General features: G+C 36.1%; 37 non-coding genes across 37 annotated transcripts; all 37 read right to left on the minus strand.

Annotated features, from left to right (window-relative positions):
• Positions 1-3,612: 3,612 nt before the first annotated feature.
• TRNAT-UGU (transfer RNA threonine (anticodon UGU)) lies at positions 3,613-3,685 on the minus strand. The gene has a single exon. It is a non-coding gene; the product is annotated as a tRNA-Thr (tRNA).
• A 166-nt stretch (positions 3,686-3,851) lies between these two features.
• On the minus strand, positions 3,852-3,924 carry TRNAT-UGU (transfer RNA threonine (anticodon UGU)). Its single transcript has one exon. It is a non-coding gene; the product is annotated as a tRNA-Thr (tRNA).
• A 166-nt stretch (positions 3,925-4,090) lies between these two features.
• On the minus strand, positions 4,091-4,163 carry TRNAT-UGU (transfer RNA threonine (anticodon UGU)). Its single transcript has one exon. It is a non-coding gene; the product is annotated as a tRNA-Thr (tRNA).
• Positions 4,164-4,566: 403 nt separating this feature from the next.
• On the minus strand, positions 4,567-4,641 carry TRNAT-UGU (transfer RNA threonine (anticodon UGU)). The gene has a single exon. It is a non-coding gene; the product is annotated as a tRNA-Thr (tRNA).
• A 166-nt stretch (positions 4,642-4,807) lies between these two features.
• On the minus strand, positions 4,808-4,880 carry TRNAT-UGU (transfer RNA threonine (anticodon UGU)). Its single transcript has one exon. It is a non-coding gene; the product is annotated as a tRNA-Thr (tRNA).
• Positions 4,881-5,046: 166 nt separating this feature from the next.
• TRNAT-CGU (transfer RNA threonine (anticodon CGU)) lies at positions 5,047-5,119 on the minus strand. The gene has a single exon. It is a non-coding gene; the product is annotated as a tRNA-Thr (tRNA).
• A 166-nt stretch (positions 5,120-5,285) lies between these two features.
• TRNAT-CGU (transfer RNA threonine (anticodon CGU)) lies at positions 5,286-5,358 on the minus strand. Its single transcript has one exon. It is a non-coding gene; the product is annotated as a tRNA-Thr (tRNA).
• Positions 5,359-5,764: 406 nt separating this feature from the next.
• Positions 5,765-5,837, minus strand: TRNAT-CGU (transfer RNA threonine (anticodon CGU)). The gene has a single exon. It is a non-coding gene; the product is annotated as a tRNA-Thr (tRNA).
• A 2,170-nt stretch (positions 5,838-8,007) lies between these two features.
• TRNAT-UGU (transfer RNA threonine (anticodon UGU)) lies at positions 8,008-8,080 on the minus strand. Its single transcript has one exon. It is a non-coding gene; the product is annotated as a tRNA-Thr (tRNA).
• Positions 8,081-8,485: 405 nt separating this feature from the next.
• On the minus strand, positions 8,486-8,558 carry TRNAT-UGU (transfer RNA threonine (anticodon UGU)). Its single transcript has one exon. It is a non-coding gene; the product is annotated as a tRNA-Thr (tRNA).
• Positions 8,559-8,724: 166 nt separating this feature from the next.
• TRNAT-UGU (transfer RNA threonine (anticodon UGU)) lies at positions 8,725-8,797 on the minus strand. The gene has a single exon. It is a non-coding gene; the product is annotated as a tRNA-Thr (tRNA).
• Positions 8,798-9,202: 405 nt separating this feature from the next.
• Positions 9,203-9,275, minus strand: TRNAT-UGU (transfer RNA threonine (anticodon UGU)). Its single transcript has one exon. It is a non-coding gene; the product is annotated as a tRNA-Thr (tRNA).
• A 166-nt stretch (positions 9,276-9,441) lies between these two features.
• On the minus strand, positions 9,442-9,514 carry TRNAT-UGU (transfer RNA threonine (anticodon UGU)). Its single transcript has one exon. It is a non-coding gene; the product is annotated as a tRNA-Thr (tRNA).
• A 166-nt stretch (positions 9,515-9,680) lies between these two features.
• TRNAT-UGU (transfer RNA threonine (anticodon UGU)) lies at positions 9,681-9,753 on the minus strand. The gene has a single exon. It is a non-coding gene; the product is annotated as a tRNA-Thr (tRNA).
• Positions 9,754-9,919: 166 nt separating this feature from the next.
• Positions 9,920-9,992, minus strand: TRNAT-CGU (transfer RNA threonine (anticodon CGU)). The gene has a single exon. It is a non-coding gene; the product is annotated as a tRNA-Thr (tRNA).
• A 167-nt stretch (positions 9,993-10,159) lies between these two features.
• TRNAT-UGU (transfer RNA threonine (anticodon UGU)) lies at positions 10,160-10,232 on the minus strand. The gene has a single exon. It is a non-coding gene; the product is annotated as a tRNA-Thr (tRNA).
• A 166-nt stretch (positions 10,233-10,398) lies between these two features.
• TRNAT-UGU (transfer RNA threonine (anticodon UGU)) lies at positions 10,399-10,471 on the minus strand. Its single transcript has one exon. It is a non-coding gene; the product is annotated as a tRNA-Thr (tRNA).
• A 167-nt stretch (positions 10,472-10,638) lies between these two features.
• Positions 10,639-10,711, minus strand: TRNAT-UGU (transfer RNA threonine (anticodon UGU)). The gene has a single exon. It is a non-coding gene; the product is annotated as a tRNA-Thr (tRNA).
• A 644-nt stretch (positions 10,712-11,355) lies between these two features.
• TRNAT-UGU (transfer RNA threonine (anticodon UGU)) lies at positions 11,356-11,428 on the minus strand. The gene has a single exon. It is a non-coding gene; the product is annotated as a tRNA-Thr (tRNA).
• Positions 11,429-11,594: 166 nt separating this feature from the next.
• TRNAT-UGU (transfer RNA threonine (anticodon UGU)) lies at positions 11,595-11,667 on the minus strand. The gene has a single exon. It is a non-coding gene; the product is annotated as a tRNA-Thr (tRNA).
• Positions 11,668-11,834: 167 nt separating this feature from the next.
• Positions 11,835-11,907, minus strand: TRNAT-UGU (transfer RNA threonine (anticodon UGU)). Its single transcript has one exon. It is a non-coding gene; the product is annotated as a tRNA-Thr (tRNA).
• Positions 11,908-12,551: 644 nt separating this feature from the next.
• Positions 12,552-12,624, minus strand: TRNAT-CGU (transfer RNA threonine (anticodon CGU)). The gene has a single exon. It is a non-coding gene; the product is annotated as a tRNA-Thr (tRNA).
• A 166-nt stretch (positions 12,625-12,790) lies between these two features.
• On the minus strand, positions 12,791-12,863 carry TRNAT-UGU (transfer RNA threonine (anticodon UGU)). The gene has a single exon. It is a non-coding gene; the product is annotated as a tRNA-Thr (tRNA).
• Positions 12,864-13,268: 405 nt separating this feature from the next.
• On the minus strand, positions 13,269-13,341 carry TRNAT-UGU (transfer RNA threonine (anticodon UGU)). The gene has a single exon. It is a non-coding gene; the product is annotated as a tRNA-Thr (tRNA).
• A 166-nt stretch (positions 13,342-13,507) lies between these two features.
• On the minus strand, positions 13,508-13,580 carry TRNAT-CGU (transfer RNA threonine (anticodon CGU)). The gene has a single exon. It is a non-coding gene; the product is annotated as a tRNA-Thr (tRNA).
• A 166-nt stretch (positions 13,581-13,746) lies between these two features.
• Positions 13,747-13,819, minus strand: TRNAT-UGU (transfer RNA threonine (anticodon UGU)). The gene has a single exon. It is a non-coding gene; the product is annotated as a tRNA-Thr (tRNA).
• Positions 13,820-14,212: 393 nt separating this feature from the next.
• TRNAT-CGU (transfer RNA threonine (anticodon CGU)) lies at positions 14,213-14,285 on the minus strand. Its single transcript has one exon. It is a non-coding gene; the product is annotated as a tRNA-Thr (tRNA).
• Positions 14,286-14,691: 406 nt separating this feature from the next.
• On the minus strand, positions 14,692-14,764 carry TRNAT-UGU (transfer RNA threonine (anticodon UGU)). Its single transcript has one exon. It is a non-coding gene; the product is annotated as a tRNA-Thr (tRNA).
• Positions 14,765-14,930: 166 nt separating this feature from the next.
• On the minus strand, positions 14,931-15,003 carry TRNAT-CGU (transfer RNA threonine (anticodon CGU)). Its single transcript has one exon. It is a non-coding gene; the product is annotated as a tRNA-Thr (tRNA).
• Positions 15,004-15,162: 159 nt separating this feature from the next.
• TRNAT-CGU (transfer RNA threonine (anticodon CGU)) lies at positions 15,163-15,235 on the minus strand. Its single transcript has one exon. It is a non-coding gene; the product is annotated as a tRNA-Thr (tRNA).
• Positions 15,236-15,640: 405 nt separating this feature from the next.
• On the minus strand, positions 15,641-15,713 carry TRNAT-UGU (transfer RNA threonine (anticodon UGU)). The gene has a single exon. It is a non-coding gene; the product is annotated as a tRNA-Thr (tRNA).
• A 167-nt stretch (positions 15,714-15,880) lies between these two features.
• On the minus strand, positions 15,881-15,953 carry TRNAT-CGU (transfer RNA threonine (anticodon CGU)). The gene has a single exon. It is a non-coding gene; the product is annotated as a tRNA-Thr (tRNA).
• A 398-nt stretch (positions 15,954-16,351) lies between these two features.
• On the minus strand, positions 16,352-16,423 carry TRNAT-CGU (transfer RNA threonine (anticodon CGU)). Its single transcript has one exon. It is a non-coding gene; the product is annotated as a tRNA-Thr (tRNA).
• A 2,922-nt stretch (positions 16,424-19,345) lies between these two features.
• TRNAT-UGU (transfer RNA threonine (anticodon UGU)) lies at positions 19,346-19,418 on the minus strand. The gene has a single exon. It is a non-coding gene; the product is annotated as a tRNA-Thr (tRNA).
• A 166-nt stretch (positions 19,419-19,584) lies between these two features.
• Positions 19,585-19,657, minus strand: TRNAT-UGU (transfer RNA threonine (anticodon UGU)). Its single transcript has one exon. It is a non-coding gene; the product is annotated as a tRNA-Thr (tRNA).
• A 159-nt stretch (positions 19,658-19,816) lies between these two features.
• On the minus strand, positions 19,817-19,889 carry TRNAT-CGU (transfer RNA threonine (anticodon CGU)). The gene has a single exon. It is a non-coding gene; the product is annotated as a tRNA-Thr (tRNA).
• A 166-nt stretch (positions 19,890-20,055) lies between these two features.
• TRNAT-UGU (transfer RNA threonine (anticodon UGU)) lies at positions 20,056-20,128 on the minus strand. The gene has a single exon. It is a non-coding gene; the product is annotated as a tRNA-Thr (tRNA).
• Between the last annotated feature and the right edge of the window lie 119 nt (positions 20,129-20,247).

The raw sequence follows: 20,247 nt of genomic DNA on the forward strand, positions 1-20,247 counted from the left end.
CAGTCTGTACACCTGGCTTCTAACACCACCATCTTCTGGTCTTTGTTTTTGTCCATCCCACATGGACACCAGTCTGTACACACTGGTTTCTACACACCACCATCTTCTGGTCATTGTTTTTGTCCATCCCACATGGACACCAGTCTGCACACCTGGCTTCTACTCCATCATCATCGTTAAGGTTAAGACATACGCGGCGATCGGCCAGGGTTACGAGAAACGTCCGGCCTCCCTAAGGTGGGGCTTCCACCAAAGGTTCACGCAATTGCGCTGTTCTTATCCATGGCTGCGATTCGAAACCCTTATATACTACCTATTTTAGTAAGGCGAAGCAACCGGCGTATGCTTCATTTCAAACGCCAATATTAGTCAAGTCTCTCAAGAATGTTTAATTGTTCTTTTTTAAAACGATGTAACGTTCAATAACGCGAATAACTAACGAAGAAAATATTAAATATTAATTATATTTATTTTAATATTTAAGATAATCTTGTTTCTCAATTCAAAATTAATACGGAAAGAGTTATAAGCAGTCTATGTTTTTGTCTGTATGTGTCCGTCCGTTGTTACAGTAGTGCGCTGCGTTAGAAATTCGTTTTGTTTTGATGTGTAAAGAAATCCAACACAACCATAATATTCCCTTTATTCTTAATATAAACTGAATATGTGGAAATATTTTTCGTAATTATGATGCATTTAGTACTTTTGTAGCTTTAAAGCTCTATTTCATTTTGATATTCCAAAGATTTTTTTTAATATTATTATTTAAAATGGATGTTTATATATTACTTAAGCTATACTACATCTGTTTACAGCATAATCCTTTCTAAAGTGAATACAAGTTCAACGCTACTATGTTGGTCAATTGAACTCTTATTTGTCAATAGGCCTAGTGAACCAAAAAGTAAAAGTTTGGGTTTGGTTTTCGTTTCTGTATGCAGAGACATTAACGGTTCAGAGTGAGCCGAAAGTTAAATACACTTTTAAATAATTAGGCTTAGATTTATAATCATGGTGGAAATCTGGGTCGCGTTCAGCAGAGCCTCGCGCTGCTGAACGCGGCCCAGGAATTTTGTTTTTGAATTTTGACGTCACGGTGCTTAGCGCTGAGCTAGCGCGGTCTTCAAAGAAAATAGTCTGCTTTTTTGATAACGTGACGTAAAACGCGTAGTTCTCAGCTTGGCGAAAAAACCATGGAGGAATTAATACAAATAGCTCTATGGGACTATAGCTATTTAATTGGCGTGAAACCAGTTGATCACGCGAGAATTTTAAGAGATATGTTAGTTTCTAATTTTAATTTTAAAAGTTGTTATCTATCTCTATAAATATGTTATCCTACAATTTTTGTTAAGCCTTGGTACCTTGCACGCTTTATTGCGCTAGCGTCATTTATAAAACGCCGATGACCCGTTTTTCCCCCATCGGATGATTTTAATATGTACAAGTATATCATTATTGGATGTAAAATGTCGTCTGATTTACAGTAAATTTGCTATGCTTTGTATACTGCTTTAATATTTCATAAATTTTAACTTAAGAAACATTTCCATATCTGGGTAAATAAGTTTGTAAGTAGTCGTCTTGACTCGGAGAGGTAATATTTTGGTTTTCCCAACTTGTTCTATATAATTTTAAAGACAATCTGTATTTTACTACTCTTTAATTCAATCTCCTGATTTTACTGGTAATGGATTTATTTCCTATAAATTAATTGAAATAAAATATCTTATCTCAGATTTTTCAACAACAATTCCATTTTCGTAAACATTTTATCATGAAAAATCTGAGATAAGTAATATTTTATTTCAATTAATTTATAGGAAATAAATGCATTACCAGTAAAATCAGGAGATTGAATTAAAGAGTAGTAAAATACAGATTGTCTTAAAAATTATATAGAAAAATAAAATATCCGCGCTTCAGTCAACTGGAAAAAACTCTTATCGTTTTGTTTTTTAGGCTTGGGCAAACCAAGTCCTTTTTTATATAATATCTGTTCCTTCAGTCTTTATTTGTATTAATTTATTATAAAATAATATTTGCCTGAAATGCGAAATTTTTCACTTCTAGGACGAGGTTAAAAATGGTTCTACACTTCTACTAATTCTTATATGATACGGCTCACAATTCGTTTTAGAACCCGAGCTTAATAGTCAACTTCAAAACAAACCTGCCACGATTTTAAACTATCAAAGCCGTATCTTTTACAGTCCACTTTACGATTGCAATTATCCATGACATTGCGTGCACTGCCCTTGTACGTTTACAGTGATTGGCACCGTGGACAGTTATTTTAATTAAAATACCTAGGCCACAGGTCCAGTTTTAAAAATATCCTTATTTCCAACACTGATCCATCTATCCTTCCAGCTTTTACAATCACCCATTGCATAGACTCACTCAATAGTCTGCCTAAGCATGGATTTATAATAGAAGCTTACGCTTTCTGGATATTTCACTCACCTTAAAACGCGCACAACATTTATTCCTCGTCTGAAATAGTACCAGCCTGGCACGCGCGTTTGTGACGTAGAATTTGAGGCAAATTCAGAGGGGGGTTGAAGTTTTTCACCTGATCGAGTTCTAATTTTGAATAGCGAGCGCGCACGCGCGCCAAAAGAAAAAAGTTTGCCTCAATTTCTACGTCATCAGCCCCCCAGTCCCCACCCGCGCGAATTTTTGTGACATAAATGTGTTTAAAATCAAAATGCCTTACTGAAGGCTACTGTGAAATATCCATGAAGCGTAAGCTTCTATTATAAATCCATGGCCTAAGTAAGGCAACTTAAGCCTTGGTCGAAACTAGCATCTAAAATATAAATTAAAAAGGTATCTTAAGTATAGAATTTCAACCGAGACACATAATTAAACGAAAATTAGACCCGCCAGAGAAATTTTTAATAAATATAGTGTTATATTTATTGAAAAAAATCAAGTTAAAGTTTCAAGGCGGTGAAATGGCAAATTAGCGTCGTCTACTGTAGAGTAATGAACAATTAGCGTCGTCTGCTGTAGAATAATCTTTCTAGGTACTTACATTTTTAATTAAATTAACATACTGAGACTTAATTAATTTTGATGAAACTTGAAAAAGGCACACCTTGAACAGTTACTTGTTAATTTAAAAGTATTCCGAAAGCTAACTTCCATGTAGTTTTTAAATGATTCGATGTACAGGAGCACCAAAAACCCCATGTTATTCCTATGGGAAAATCGGCGAAAATCTGTGAATTTTCATTTAACATTACGGGAGGGTGTGGGATCTTATCTAGAAGGGCCTACCGGCCCTCTAGAATATCTCAAGCAACTATAATTATTAGTTTTTCAAAATTTAAAAGATACGAAAACTAGTTCAAGTATCATAACAACGAGGCTCCGACGAGAATCGAACTCATGATCTCCTTTTTACAAGACAGGCGCTTTAACCACTAACCCACGGAGCCCTGGTTCCGAAGCGAGATTAATGTTGAATATTTCCGTAATTTTACTAAATTAACTCGTTTTTAGTATTACCCTATTGTTTGAATTAATGCATATCTCAACCAGTTATTATTTTTAATTTTTCAAAATTTAATAGCTACGAAAACTAGTTCAAGTATCATAACAACGAGGCTCCGACGAGAATCGAACTCATGATCTCCTGTTTACAAGACAGGCGCTTTATCCACTAAGCCACGGAGCCCTGGTTCCGAAGCGAGATTAATGTTGAATATTTCCGTAATTTTACTAAATTAAATCCTTCGCAGTGTTAACCTATTCTTTGCACTAATGCATATCTCAAGCAACTATAATTTTTAGTTTTTCAAAATTTAATAGCTACGAAAACTAGTTCAAGTATCATAACAACGAGGCTCCGACGAGAATCGAACTCATGATCTCCTGTTTACAAGACAGGCGCTTTAACCACTAAGCCACGGAGCCCTGGTTCCGAAGCGAGATTAATGCTGAATATTTCCGTAATTTTACTAAATTAAATCCTTCGCAGTGTTTACCTATTCTTTGCATTAATGCATATCTCAAGCAACTATAATTTTAAGTTTTTCAAAATTTAATAGCTACGAAAACTAGTTCAAGTATCATAACAACGAGGCTCCGACGAGAATCGAAGTCATGACCTCCTGCTTACAAGACAGGCGCTTTAACCACTAAGCCACGGAGCCCTGGTTCCAAAGCGAGATTAATGCTGAATATTTCCGTAAATTTACTAAATTAAATCCTTCGCAGTGTTTACCTATTCTTTGCACTAATGCATATCTCAAGCAACTATAATTTTTAGTTTTTCAAAATTTAATAGCTATGAAAACTAGTTCAAGTATCATAACAACGAGGCTCCGACGAGAATCGAACTCATGATCTCCTTTTTACAAGACAGGCGCTTTAACCACTAACCCACGGAGCCCTGGTTTCGAAGCTAGATTAATGCTGAATATTTCCGTAATTTTACTAAATTAAATCCTTCGCAGTGTTAACCTATTCTTTGCATTAATGCATTTCTCAAGCAACTATTATTTTAAGTTTTTCAAAATTTAAAAGCTACTAAAACTAGTTCAAGTATCATAACAACGACGCTCCGACGAGAATCGAACTCATGATCTCCTGTTTACAAGACAGGCGCTTTAACAACTAAGCCACGGAGCCTTGGTTCCGAAGCGAGATTAAAGCTGAATATTTCCGTAATTTTACTAAATTAAATCCTTCGCAGTGTTTACCTATTCTTTGCACTAATGTATATCTCAAGCAACTATAATTTTTAGTTTTTCAAAATTTAATAGCTACGAAAACTAGTTCAAGTATCATAACAACGAGGCTCCGACGAGAATCGAACTCATGATCTCCTGTTTACAAGACAGGCGCTTTAACCACTAAGCCACGGAGCCCTGGTTCCAAAGCGAGATTAATGCTGAATATTTCCGTAATTTTACTAAATTAAATCCTTCGCAATGTTTACCTATTCTTTGCATTAATGCATTTCTCAAGCAACTATTATTTTAAGTTTTTCAAAATTTAAAAGCTACTAAAACTAGTTCAAGTATCATAACAACGAGGCTCCGACGAGAATCGAACTCATGATCTCCTGTTTACGAGACAGGCGCTTTAACCACTAAGCCACGGAGCCCTGGTTCCAAATCGAGATTAATGCTGAATATTTCCGAAATTTTACTAAATTAAATCTTTCGCAGTGTTTACCTATTCTTTGCATTAATGCATATCTCAAGCAACTATTACTTTTAGTTTTTCAAAATTTAATACCTACGAAAATTGGTTCAAGTTTCATAACAACAAGGCTCCGACGAGAATCGAACTCATGATCTCCTGTTTACGATACAGGCGCTTTAACCACTAAGCCACGGAGCCCTGGTTCCGAAGCGAGATTAATGCTGAATATTTCCGTAATTTTACTAAATTAAATCCTTCGCAGTGTTTACCTATTCTTTGCATTAATGCATAACTCAAGCAACTATAATTTTTAGTTTTTCAAAACTTAAAAGCTACGAAAACTAGTTCAAATTTCATAACAACAAGGCTCCGACGAGAATCGAACTCATGATCTCCTGTTTACCGAGACAGGCGCTTTAACCACTAAGCCACGGAGCCCTGGTTCCGAAGCGAGATTAATGCTGAATATTTCCGTAATTTTACTAAATTAAATCCTTCGCAGTGTTTAGCTATTCTTTGCATTAATGCATATCTCAAGCAAATATAATTTTTAGTTTTTCAAAATTTAAAAGCTACGAAAACTAGTTCAAGTATCATAACAACAAGGCTCCGACGAGAATCGAACTCATGATCTCCTTTTTACGAGACAGGCGCTTTAACCACTAAGCCACGGAGCCCTGGTTCCGAAGCGAGATTAATGCTGAATATTTCCGTAATTTTACTAAATGAATTCCTTCGCAGTGTTTACCTATTCTTTGCATCAATGCATTATATAAAAAAGGACTTGGTTTGCCCAAGCCTAAAAAACAAAACGATAAGAGTTTTTTCCAGTTGACTGAAGCGCGGATATTTTATTTTTCTATATAATTTTAAAGACAATCTGTATTTTACTACTCTTTAATTCAATCTCCTGATTTTACTGGTAATGGATTTATTTCCTATAAATTAATTGAAATAAAATATCTTATCTCAGATTTTTCAACAACAATTCCATTTTCGTAAACATTTTATCATGAAAAATCTGAGATAAGTAATATTTTATTTCAATTAATTTATAGGAAATAAATGCATTACCAGTAAAATCAGGAGATTGAATTAAAGAGTAGTAAAATACAGATTGTCTTTAAAATTATATAGAAAAATAAAATATCCGCGCTTCAGTCAACTGGAAAAAACTCTTATCGTTTTGTTTTTTAGGCTTGGGCAAACCAAGTCCTTTTTTATATAATATCTGTTCCTTCAGTCTTTATTTGTATTAATTTATTATAAAATAATATTTGCCTGAAATGCGAAATTTTTCACTTCTAGGACGAGGTTAAAAATGGTTCTACACTTCTACTAATTCTTATATGATACGGCTCACAATTCGTTTTAGAACCCGAGCTTAATAGTCAACTTCAAAACAAACCTGCCACGATTTTAAACTATCAAAGCCGTATCTTTTACAGTCCACTTTACGATTGCAATTATCCATGACATTGCGTGCACTGCCCTTGTACGTTTACAGTGATTGGCACCGTGGACAGTTATTTTAATTAAAATACCTAGGCCACAGGTCCAGTTTTAAAAATATCCTTATTTCCAACACTGATCCATCTATCCTTCCAGCTTTTACAATCACCCATTGCATAGACTCACTCAATAGTCTGCCTAAGCATGGATTTATAATAGAAGCTTACGCTTTCTGGATATTTCACTCACCTTAAAACGCGCACAACATTTATTCCTCGTCTGAAATAGTACCAGCCTGGCACGCGCGTTTGTGACGTAGAATTTGAGGCAAATTCAGAGGGGGGTTGAAGTTTTTCACCTGATCGAGTTCTAATTTTGAATAGCGCGCGCGCACGCGCGCCAAAAGAAAAAAGTTTGCCTCAATTTCTACGTCATCAGCCCCCCAGTCCCCACCCGCGCGAATTTTTGTGACATAAATGTGTTTAAAATCAAAATGCCTTACTGAAGGCTACTGTGAAATATCCATGAAGCGTAAGCTTCTATTATAAATCCATGGCCTAAGTAAGGCAACTTAAGCCTTGGTCGAAACTAGCATCTAAAATATAAATTAAAAAGGTATCTTAAGTATAGAATTTCAACCGAGACACATAATTAAACGAAAATTAGACCCGCCAGAGAAATTTTTAATAAATATAGTGTTATATTTATTGAAAAAAATCAAGTTAAAGTTTCAAGGCGGTGAAATGGCAAATTAGCGTCGTCTACTGTAGAGTAATGAACAATTTGCGTCGTCTGCTGTAGAATAATCTTTCTAGGTACTTACATTTTTAATTAAATTAACATACTGAGACTTAATTAATTTTGATGAAACTTGAAAAAGGCACACCTTGAACAGTTACTTGTTAATTTAAAAGTATTCCGAAAGCTAACTTCCATGTAGTTTTTAAATGATTCGATGTACAGGAGCACCAAAAACCCCATGTTATTCCTATGGGAAAATCGGCGAAAATCTGTGAATTTTCATTTAACATTACGGGAGGGTGTGGGATCTTATCTAGAAGGGCCTACCGGCCCTCTAGAATATCTCAAGCAACTATAATTATTAGTTTTTCAAAATTTAAAAGATACGAAAACTAGTTCAAGTATCATAACAACGAGGCTCCGACGAGAATCGAACTCATGATCTCCTTTTTACAAGACAGGCGCTTTAACCACTAACCCACGGAGCCCTGGTTCCGAAGCGAGATTAATGTTGAATATTTCCGTAATTTTACTAAATTAACTCGTTTTTAGTATTACCCTATTGTTTGAATTAATGCATATCTCAACCAGTTATTATTTTTAGTTTTTCAAAATTTAATAGCTACGAAAACTAGTTCTAGTATCATAACAACGAGGCTCCGACGAGAATCGAACTCATGATCTCCTGTTTACAAGACAGGCGCTTTATCCACTAAGCCACGGAGCCCTGGTTCCGAAGCGAGATTAATGCTGAATATTTCTGAAATTTTACTTAATTAACTCGTTTTTAGTTTTACCCTATTCTTTGCATTAATGCATATCTCAACCAGTTATTATTTTTAATTTTTCAAAATTTAATAGCTACGAAAACTAGTTCAAGTATCATAACAACGAGGCTCCGACGAGAATCGAACTCATGATCTCCTTTCTACAAGACAGGCGCTTTAACCACTAAGCCACGGAGCCCTGGTTCCGAAGCGAGATTAATGTTGAATATTTCCGTAATTTTACTAAATTAAATCCTTCGCAGTGTTTACCTATTCTTTGCACTAATGCATATCTCAAGCAACTATAATTTTTAGTTTTTCAAAATTTAATAGCTACGAAAACTAGTTCAAGTATCATAACAACGAGGCTCCGACGAGAATCGAACTCATGATCTCCTGTTTACAAGACAGGCGCTTTAACCACTAACCCACGGAGCCCTGGTTCCGAAGCGAGATTAATGCTGAATATTTCCGTAATTTTACTAAATTAACTCGTTTTTAGTTTTACCCTATTGTGTGCATTAATGCATATCTCAACCAGTTATTATTTTTAGTTTTTCAAAATTTAGTAGCTATGAAAACTAGTTCAAGTATCATAACAACGAGGCTCCGACGAGAATCGAACTCATGATCTCCTGTTTACAAGACAGGCGCTTTATCCACTAAGCCACGGAGCCCTGGTTCCGAAGCGAGATTAATGCTGAATATTTCTGAAATTTTACTTAATTAACTCGTTTTTAGTTTTACCCTATTCTTTGCATTAATGCATATCTCAACCAGTTATTATTTTTAATTTTTCAAAATTTAATAGCTACGAAAACTAGTTCAAGTATCATAACAACGAGGCTCCGACGAGAATCGAACTCATGATCTCCTTTCTACAAGACAGGCGCTTTAACCACTAACCCACGGAGCCCTGGTTTCGAAGCTAGATTAATGCTGAATTTTTCCGTAATTTTACTAAATTAAATCCTTCGCAGTGTTTACCTATTCTTTGCATTAATGCATATCTCAAGCAACTATAATTTTAAGTTTTTCAAAATTTAATAGCTACGAAAACTAGTTCAAGTATCACAACAACGAGGCTCCGACGAGAATCGAAGTCATGACCTCCTGCTTACAAGACAGGCGCTTTAACCACTAAGCCACGGAGCCCTGGTTCCAAAGCGAGATTAATGCTGAATATTTCCGTAAATTTACTAAATTAAATCCTTCGCAGTGTTTACCTATTCTTTGCACTAATGCATATCTCAAGCAACTATAATTTTTAGTTTTTCAAAATTTAATAGCTACGAAAACTAGTTCAAGTATCATAACAACGAGGCTCCGACGAGAATCGAACTCATGATCTCCTGTTTACAAGACAGGCGCTTTAACCACTAAGCCACGGAGCCCTGGTTCCAAAGCGAGATTAATGCTGAATATTTCCGTAATTTTACTAAATTAAATCCTTCGCAGTGTTTACCTATTCTTTGCATTAATGCATTTCTCAAGCAACTATTATTTTAAGTTTTTCAAAATTTAAAAGCTACTAAAACTAGTTCAAGTATCATAACAACGAGGCTCCGACGAGAATCGAACTCATGATCTCCTGTTTACAAGACAGGCGCTTTAACAACTAAGCCACGGAGCCTTGGTTCCGAAGCGAGATTAAAGCTGAATATTTCCGTAATTTTACTAAATTAAATCCTTCGCAGTGTTTACCTATTCTTTGCATTAATGCATTTCTCAAGCAACTATTATTTTAAGTTTTTCAAAATTTAAAAGCTTCTAAAACTAGTTCAAGTATCATAACAACGAGGCTCCGACGAGAATCGAACTCATGATCTCCTGTCTACGAGACAGGCGCTTTAACCACTAAGCCACGGAGCCCTGGTTCGAAAGCGAGATTAATGCTGAATATTTCAGTAATTTTACTAAATTAACTCCTTCGTAGTGTTTACCCTATTGTTTGCATTAATGCATATCTCAAGCAACTATTATTTTTAGTTTTTCAAAATTTAATAGCTACGAAAACTAGTTCAAGTATCATAACAACGAGGCTCCGACGACAATCGAACTCATGATCTCCTGTTTACAAGACAGGCGCTTTAACCACTAAGCCACGGAGCCCTGGTTCCGAAGCGAGATTAATGCTGAATATTTCCGTAATTTTACTAAATTAAATCCTTTGCAGTGTTTACCTATTCTTTGCATTAATGCATATCTCAAGCAACTATAATTTTTAGTTTTTCAAAATTTAATAGCTACGAAATCTAGTTCAAGTATCATAACAACGAGGCTCCGACGAGAATCGAACTCATGACCTCCTGTTTACAAGACAGGCGCTTTAACCACTAAGCCACGGAGCCCTGGTTCCGAAGCAAGATTAATGTTGAATATTTCCGTAATTTTACTAAATTAACTCCTTCGCAGTGTTTACCCTAATGTTTGCATTAATGCATTTCTCAAGCAACTATTATTTTAAGTTTTTCAAAATTTAATAGCTACTAAAACTAGTTCAAGTATCATACCAACGAGGCTCCGACGAGAATCGAACTCATGATCTCCTGTTTACAAGACAGCAGCTTTAACCACTAAGCCACGGAGCCCTGGTTCCGAAGCGAGATTAGTGCTGAATATTTCCGTAATTTTACTAAATTAACTCGTTTTTTGTTTTACCCTATTGTTTGCATAAATACATATCTCAACCAGTTATTATTTTTAGATTTTCAAACTTTAGTAGCTATGAAAACTAGTTCAAGTATCATAACAACGAGGCTCCGACGAGAATCGAACTCATGATCTCCTTTTAACAAGACAGGCGCTTAAACCACTATGCCACGGAGCCCTGGTTTCGAAGCTAGATTAATGCTGAATATTTCATTAATTTTCCTAAATTAACTCGTTTGTAGTTTTACGCAATTGTTTAAATATATGCGTATCTCAAGCAACTATTATTTTTAGTTTTTCAAAATTTAGTAGCTATGAAAACTAGTTCAAGTATCATAACAAGGAGGCTCCGACGACAATCGATCTCATGATCTCCCTTTTACAAGACAGGCGCTTTAACCACTAAGCCACGGAGCCCTGGTTCCGAAGCAAGATTAATGTTGAATATTTCCGTAATTTTACTAAATTAACTCCTTCGCAGTGTTTACCTATTCTTTGCATTAATGCATATCTCAAGCAACTATTATTTTTAGTTTTTCAAAATTTAATAGCTACGAAAACTAGTTCAAGTACCATAACAGCGAGGCTCCGACGAGAATCGAACTCATGATCTCCTGTTTACAAGACAGGCGCTTTAACCACTAAGCCACGGAGCCCTGGTTCCGAAGCGAGATTAATGCTGAATATTTCCGTAATTTTACTAAATTAAATCCTTTGCAGTGTTTACCTATTCTTTGCATTAATGCATATCTCAAGCAACTATAATTTTTAGTTTTTCAAAATTTAATAGCTACGAAATCTAGTTCAAGTATCATAACAACGAGGCTCCGACGAGAATCGAACTCATGACCTCCTGTTTACAAGACAGGCGCTTTAACCACTAAGCCACGGAGCCCTGGTTCCGAAGCAAGATTAATGTTGAATATTTCCGTAATTTTACTAAATTAACTCCTTCGCAGTGTTTACCCTAATGTTTGCATTAATGCATTTCTCAAGCAACTATTATTTTAAGTTTTTCAAAATTTAATAGCTACTAAAACTAGTTCAAGTATCATACCAACGAGGCTCCGACGAGAATCGAACTCATGATCTCCTGTTTACAAGACAGCAGCTTTAACCACTAAGCCACGGAGCCCTGGTTCCGAAGCGAGATTAGTGCTGAATATTTCCGTAATTTTACTAAATTAACTCGTTTTTTGTTTTACCCTATTGTTTGCATAAATACATATCTCAACCAGTTATTATTTTTAGATTTTCAAACTTTAGTAGCTATGAAAACTAGTTCAAGTATCATAACAACGAGGCTCCGACGAGAATCGAACTCATGATCTCCTTTTAACAAGACAGGCGCTTAAACCACTATGCCACGGAGCCCTGGTTTCGAAGCTAGATTAATGCTGAATATTTCATTAATTTTCCTAAATTAACTCGTTTGTAGTTTTACGCAATTGTTTAAATATATGCGTATCTCAAGCAACTATTATTTTTAGTTTTTCAAAATTTAGTAGCTATGAAAACTAGTTCAAGTATCATAACAAGGAGGCTCCGACGACAATCGATCTCATGATCTCCCTTTTACAAGACAGGCGCTTTAACCACTAAGCCACGGAGCCCTGGTTCCGAAGCAAGATTAATGTTGAATATTTCCGTAATTTTACTAAATTAACTCCTTCGCAGTGTTTACCTATTCTTTGCATTAATGCATATCTCAAGCAACTATTATTTTTAGTTTTTCAAAATTTAATAGCTACGAAAACTAGTTCAAGTACCATAACAGCGAGGCTCCGACGAGAATCGAACTCATGACCTCCTGTTTACGAGACAGGCGCTTTAACCACTAAGCCACGGAGCCCTGGTTCTAAAGCGAGATTAATGTTTAATATTTCCGTAATTTTACTAAATTAACTCCTTCGCAGTGTTTACCTATTCTTTGCATTAATGCATATCTCAAGCAACTATTATTTTTAGTTTTTCAAAATTTAATAGCTACGAAAACTAGTTCAAGTACCATAACAACGAGGCTCCGACGAGAATCGAACTCATGACCTCCTGTTTACAAGACAGGCACTTTAACCACTAAGTCACGGAGCCCTGGTTCTAAAGCGAGATTAATGCTGAATATTTCCGTAATTTTACTAAATTAACTCCTTCGCAGTGTTTACCTATTCTTTGCATTAATGCATATCTCAAGCAACTATTATTTTTAGTTTTTCAAAATTTAATAGCTACGAAAACTAGTTCAAGTATCATAACAACGAGGCTCCGACGAGAATCGAACTCATGATCTCCTTTTTACAAGACAGGCGCTTTATCCACTAACCCACGGAGCCCTGGTTCCGAAGCGAGATTAATGTTGAATATTTCCGCAATTTTACTAAATTAACTCGTTTGTAGTTTTACGCAATTGTTTAAATATATGCGTATCTAGAGCAACTATTATTTTTAGTTTTTCAAAATTTAGTAGCTATGAAAACTAGTTCAAGTATCATAACAACGAGGCTCCGACGAGAATCGAACTCATGATCTCCTTTTTACAAGACAGGCGCTTTAACCACTAAGCCACGGAGCCCTGGTTCCGAAGCAAGATTAATGTTGAATATTTCCGTAATTTTACTAAATTAACTCCTTCGCAGTGTTTACCTATTCTTTGCATTAATGCATATCTCAAGCAACTATTATTTTTAGTTTTTCAAAATTTAATAGCTACGAAAACTAGTTCAAGTACCATAACAACGAGGCTCCGACGAGAATCGAACTCATGACCTCCTGTTTACGAGACAGGCGCTTTAACCACTAAGCCACGGAGCCCTGGTTCTAAAGCGAGATTAATGCTGAATATTTCCGTAATTTTACTAAATTAACTCCTTCGCAGTGTTTACCTATTCTTTGCATTAATGCATATCTCAAGCAACTATTATTTTTAGTTTTTCAAAATTTAATAGCTACGAAAACTAGTTCAAGTATCATAACAACGAGGCTCCGACGAGAATCGAACTCATGATCTCCTGTTTACAAGACAGGCGCTTTAACCACTAAGCCACGGAGCCCTGGTTCAAAAGCGAGATTAATGCTGAATATTTCCGTAATTTTACTAAATTAACTCGTTTTTAGTTTTACCCTATTGTTTGCATTAATGCATATCTCAACCAGTTATTATTTTTAGTTTTTCAAAATTTAGTAGCTATGAAAACTAGTTCAACGAGGCTCCGACGAGAATCGAACTCATGATCTCCTTTTAACAAGACAGGCGCTTTAACCACTATGCCACGGAGCCCTGGTTTCGAAGCTAGATTAATGCTGAATATTTCATTAATTTTCCTAAATTAACTCGTTTGTAGTTTTACGCAATTGTTTAAATATATGCGTATCTCAAGCAACTATTATTTTTAGTTTTTCAAAATTTAGTAGCTATGAAAACTAGTTCAAGTATCATAACAACGAGGCTCTGACGAGAATCGAACTCATGATCTCCTGTTTACGAGACACGCGCTTTAACCACTAAGCCACGGAGCCCCGGTTCCGAAGCGAGATTAATGCTGAATATTTCCGTAATTTTACTAAATTAACTCCTTCGCAGTGTTTACCCTAATGTTTGCATTAATGCATATCTCAAGCAACTATTATTTTTAGTTTTTCAAAATTTAATAGCTACGAAAACTAGTTCAAGTATCATAACAAGGAGGCTCCGACGACAATCGAACTCATGATCTCCTTTTTACAAGACAGGCGCTTTAACCACTAAGCCACGGAGCCCTGGTTCCGAAGCAACATTATTGTTGAATATTTCCGTAATTTTACTAAATTAACTCCTTTGCAGTGTTTACCTATTCTTTGCTTTATTGCATATCTCAAGCAACTATTATTTTTAGTTTTTCAAAATTTAATAGCTACGAAAACTAGTTCAAGTACCATAACAACGAGGCTCCGACGAGAATCGAACTCATGACCTCCTGTTTACAAGACAGGCACTTTAACCACTAAGTCACGGAGCCCTGGTTCTAAAGCGAGATTAATGCTGAATATTTCAGTAATTTTCCTAAATTAACTCCTTCGCAGTGTTTAGCTATTCTTTGCATTAATGCATATCTCAAGCAACTATTACTTTTAGTTTTTCAAAATTTAATACCTACGAAAATTGGTTCAAGTTTCATAACAACAAGGCTCCGACGAGAATCGAACTCATGATTTCCTGTTTACGATACAGGCGCTTTAACCACTAAGCCACGGAGCCCTGGTTCCGAAGCGAGATTAATGCTGAATATTTCCGTAATTTTACTAAATTAAATCCTTCGCAGTGTTAACCTATTTTTTGCATTAATGCATTTCTCTATTATTTTAAGTTTTTCAAAATTTAATAGCTACTAAAACTAGTTCAAGTATCATAACAACGAGGCTCCGACGAGAATCGAACTCATGATCTCCTGTTAACGAGACAGGCGCTTTAACCACTGAGCCACGGAGCCCTGGTTCCGATGCGAGATTAATGCTGAATATTTCCGAATTTTTACTAAATTAACTCGTTTTTAGTTTTACCCTATTGTTTGCATTAATGCATATCTCAACCAGTTATTATTTTTAGTTTTTCAAAATTTAATAGCTACGAAAACTAGTTCAAGTATCATAACAACGAGGCGCCGACGAGAATCGAACTCATGATTTCTTGTTTGAAAGACAGGCGCTTTAACCACTAAGCCACGGAGCCCTGGTACCGAAGCGAGATTAATGCTGAATATTTCCGTAATTTTACTAAATTTACTCGTTTTTAGTTTTACCCTATTCTTTGCATTAATGCATATCTCAAGCAACTATTATTTTTAGTTTTTCAAAATTTAATAGCTACGAAAACTAGTTCAAGTATCATAACAACAAGGCTCCGACGAGAATCGAACTCATGATCTCCTGTTTACAAGACAGGCGCTTTAACCACTAAGCCACGGAGCCCTGGTTCCGAAGCGAGATTAATGCTGAATATTTCCGTAATTTTACTAAATTAACTCCTTCGCAGTGTTTACCCTAATGTTTGCATTAATGCATATCTCAAGCAACTATTATTTTTAGTTTTTCAAAATTTAATAGCTACGAAAACTAGTTCAAGTATCATAACAAGGAGGCTCCGACGACAATCGAACTCATGATCTCCTGTTTACGAGACAGGCGCTTTAACCACTAAGCCACGGAGCCCTGGTTCTAAAGCGAGATTAATGCTGAATATTTCCGTAATTTTACTAAATTAACTCCTTCGCAGTGTTTACCTATTCTTTGCATTAATGCATATCTCAAGCAACTATTATTTTTTGTTTTTCAAAATTTAATAGCTACGAAAACTAGTTCAAGTATCATAACAACGAGGCTCCGACGACAATCGAACTCATGATCTCCTTTTTACAAGACAGGCGCTTTAACCACTAAGCCACGGAGCCCTGGTTCCGAAGCAAGATGAATGTTGAATATTTCCGTAATTTTACTAAATTAATTCCTTTGCAGTGTTTACCTACTCTTTGCATTAATGCATTTCTCTATTATTTTAAGTTTTTCAAAATTTAATAGCTACTAAAACTAGTTCAAGTATCATAACAACGAGGCTCCGACGAGAATCGAACTCATGATCTCCTGTTAACGAGACAGGCGCTTTAACCACTGAGCCACGAGCCCTGGTTCCGAAGCGAGATTAATGCTGAATATTTCCGAATTTTTACTAAATTAACTCGTTTTTAGTTTTACCCTATTGTTTGCATTAATGCATATCTCAACCAGTTATTATTTTTAGTTTTTACCTCTCCGAGTGACGTATGTCACCGGCCGTGTCTGTCTGTGTGTGTGTCTGTCTGTCTGTGTGTGTGTCTGTCTGTCAGACCCCACGTGACCGCGTTCGCAGTTTACAAATCGGAGCAAACAAATACCCGATTTCCGGAACGCGTTCGCGGTTCACGGAAATTTGGTCATTCATCTACCAACACCAGTCTTTACTAACTGGCTTCTAAGGACCACAATCTGCTAGTCTTTGTCCATCCCACATGGACACTAGTCTGTACGTGCTTGCTTCCAAGCACCACCAACTTCTGTTCTTCGTCAATTTCACCTTGACTCCAGCTTCTATGCACCACCATCTTCTGTTCTTCGTCAATTCCACATTGACATCAGCTTCTATGCACCACCATCTTCTTTTCTTCGTCAATTCCACATTGACACCAGCTTCTATGCACCACCATCTTCTGTTCTTCGTCAATTCCACATTGACACCAGCTTCTATGCACCACCATCTTCTGTTCTTCGTCAATTCCACATTGACACCAGCTTCAATGCACCACCATCTTCAGGTCTTTTGTCCATTCCACATGGACGCCAGTCAGTACATTCTGGCTTCTTTTCCTCCGTCATCGTTTGGTTTCTAGATATACGCGGCGATCGGCTAGGGTTACGAGAAACGTCTAGCCTCCCAATGGCAGGGCTTCCACCATCGGTTCACGCGAATGCGTTTTTATTTGGTTTTAAGATTTACGCGGCGAGCGGCTAGGGTTACGAGAAACGTCTAGCCTCCCAATGGCAGGGCTTCCACCATCGGTTCACGCGAATGCGTTTTTATCTATTATTATAATGGAAACCAAACGTAAATATACCCCAAAATTTGAAAAAAGCGGGCAAGAGGGGTACCCTTCACTTTAAACGTCAATATTAGCAAAGTTTCGAAAGATAATAGGAACAACTTTATTTTAAACGATTTAACTATTTTTAAAGTTATTTACTGGCGATTAAAATAATTAAAAATAATTATATTTATTTAAATATTAAAGATAAACCCAAGTACCGAAGTCGTTAAATCATTGCCTCCTATATCTATCAAGGCCCGTGCATTGCGTTATATTTCCTACATTGCCTCCTGTATCTATCAAGGCCCATGCATTGTGATATATTTCCTTCATTGCCTCCAATATCTATCGAGGCCCGTGCATTGCGATATATTTTTGAGAACAACAACCAAAATGGGAAGCTCCTCTCAGAACCATAATAATTTGTTTTCTCAGTTATATGAAATGAAAATATGGATAATATTTTCGGCAATTCGATTTGAATGGCTCTTTCTGATGTATCATTCTCTCAGCACTGTTCATAATGGACAGGAACGTAGAGATTCGAGACACTAGGAATTACGATAGTGTTTCAAATCCTCTGTATTGAGGGCTTAAAGGCTTGGGGTGAGTCGAAAGATAAATACACATCCTATTTTGTAGTTGTACCATGCGTACCACAATGTTGCCAGGCGTTTATTGAAGGATGCTTGGGTACTTGGTACAGACTGTTACGTCTACCAAGTTTCCTAGCATCCAAGAATAAATAGGATTCATAGAAGCCAGTGTTAAGGGCATGTCATGGGTCAAGTCGTTAAATATATCGACGCAGTTAAATAGCTGATGGCATTATTTTATCCACTTTCCCATTGCCTTCGAGTGGAAGTTCAACTTTGGCACGGACGACAGATGGCGCTCTTAAACTTCTACCCCCAAAAATCGTTGTTGTCTGCTCGTTTTCCCCTTCCGCGTTTTTTCGTTATAAACTTATGATTTAACGAACTGTTAAGATAAAATTTCATATTTCCTAAGACAGATAAGCTTCTACTCCTTTCATATTACTCCCAGTTAGATTTAATGCTTAAAAAATATATTTTCAATAAAAACACCGCTTCCACTAGTGGATTTATACTCCTTGTTAGATTAGTGTAGGTGTAGAGAGTAATCATTACAAACGCTAAAAAATATATTTTCAAAAATGAAGAACATAGAACATTTATTCTATATCAAAAAATATTTTGGTGGTAAGATTGCTTTAGAAAAATCCAAACGGCTAGATATTGGTAAAAAAACACATGTGTAAGCTATTTGTAGATGATGTAATTGTTTTACATGTTTTAAATGAGACTAAAACTTCCACTATTGTGTCTAAAAAAGTGTTGGCCATGTATATTTTTTAAATATGACGGAATTGCGGTTGATATGATAGCGCCCTATTTGCGAAAAAAACCTTTTTTTAAACAGTTGAATCATTCTTTGATAGAATTTCGAAGGAAGAAGTTAAGTGTTAGATTTGCTCGATTAATTTTGTTCGGCAAATAATATAATTAAGCCTTACGTATTACTGAAGGAGATTGATTTTGCCAACCTTTGTGAGTATTTAACTGTTTAATAATTATTTTGGTTAAGTGGGAGCCTAGCTTATGTGTGATTGGGTTGTGGCTTCCATGATTTGGGCACATTTGCTTTTTGTGTGGCGAGGTATGATTCAGCTTTGATATGGACAAATGTTACAAATCATACTGGTAGACTAAGAATGCGGTTGAGGTATAGCGAGAGAGTAGAGTTTCCACAGCAATTGAGAGATATTGAAAAGGCTTGAACAATAGACTATTTTAAAATTCAATTCCTGCACTTGCAAAGAATTAAAAAAAGCGATAGATGCATATATTTAGGTTGTTTAAGGGGTAGTGATAGTCATCTCCACTCGGAGAGGTAATATTTTGGCTTTCCCAACTTGTTTAAAATTTAATAGCTACGAAAACTAGTTCAAGTATCATAACAACGAGGCTCCGACGAGAATCGAACTCATGACCTCCTGTTTACAAGACAGGCGCTTTAACCACTAAGCCACGGAGCCCTGGTTCCAAAGCGAGATTAATGCTGAATATTTCCGTAATTTTACTAAATTAACTCCTTCGCAGTGTTTACCTATTCTTTGCATTAATGCATATCTCAAGCAACTATTATTTTTAGTTTTTCAAAATTTAATAGCTACGAAAACTAGTTCAAGTATCATAACAACGAGGCTCCGACGACAATCGAACTCATGATCTCCTGTTTACAAGACAGGCGCTTTAACCACTAAGCCACGGAGCCCTGGTTCCGAAGCAAGATGAATGTTGAATATTTCCGTAATTTTACTAAATTAACTCCTTTGCAGTGTTTACCTACTCTTTGCATTAATGCATTTCTCTATTATTTTAAGTTTTTCAAAATTTAATAGCTACTAAAACTAGTTCAAGTATCATAACAACGAGGCTCCGACGAGAATCGAACTCATGATCTCCTGTTTACGAGACAGGCGCTTTAACCACTAAGCCACGGAGCCCCGGTTCCGAAGCGAGATTAATGCTGAATATTTCCGTAATTTTACTAAATTAACTCCTTCGCAGTGTTTACCTATTCTTTGCATTAATGCATATCTCAAGCAACTATTATTTTTAGTTTTTCAAAATTTAATAGCTACGAAAACTAGTTCAAGTATCATAACAACGAGGCTCCGACGAGAATCGAACTCATGACCTCCTGTTTACAAGACAGGCGCTTTAACCACTAAGCCACGGAGCCCTGGTTCGAAAGCGAGATTAATGCTGAATATTTCCGTAATTTTACTAAATTAACTCCTTCGCAGTGTTTACCCTATTGTTTGCATTAATGCATATCTCAAGCAACTATTATTTTAAGTT

This window comes from Phalangium opilio, unplaced genomic scaffold, assembly GCF_054372755.1.
Source record: "Phalangium opilio isolate 3A_F unplaced genomic scaffold, DU_Popi_V2 ptg000063l_1, whole genome shotgun sequence".
NCBI lineage: Eukaryota > Metazoa > Arthropoda > Arachnida > Opiliones > Phalangiidae > Phalangium > Phalangium opilio.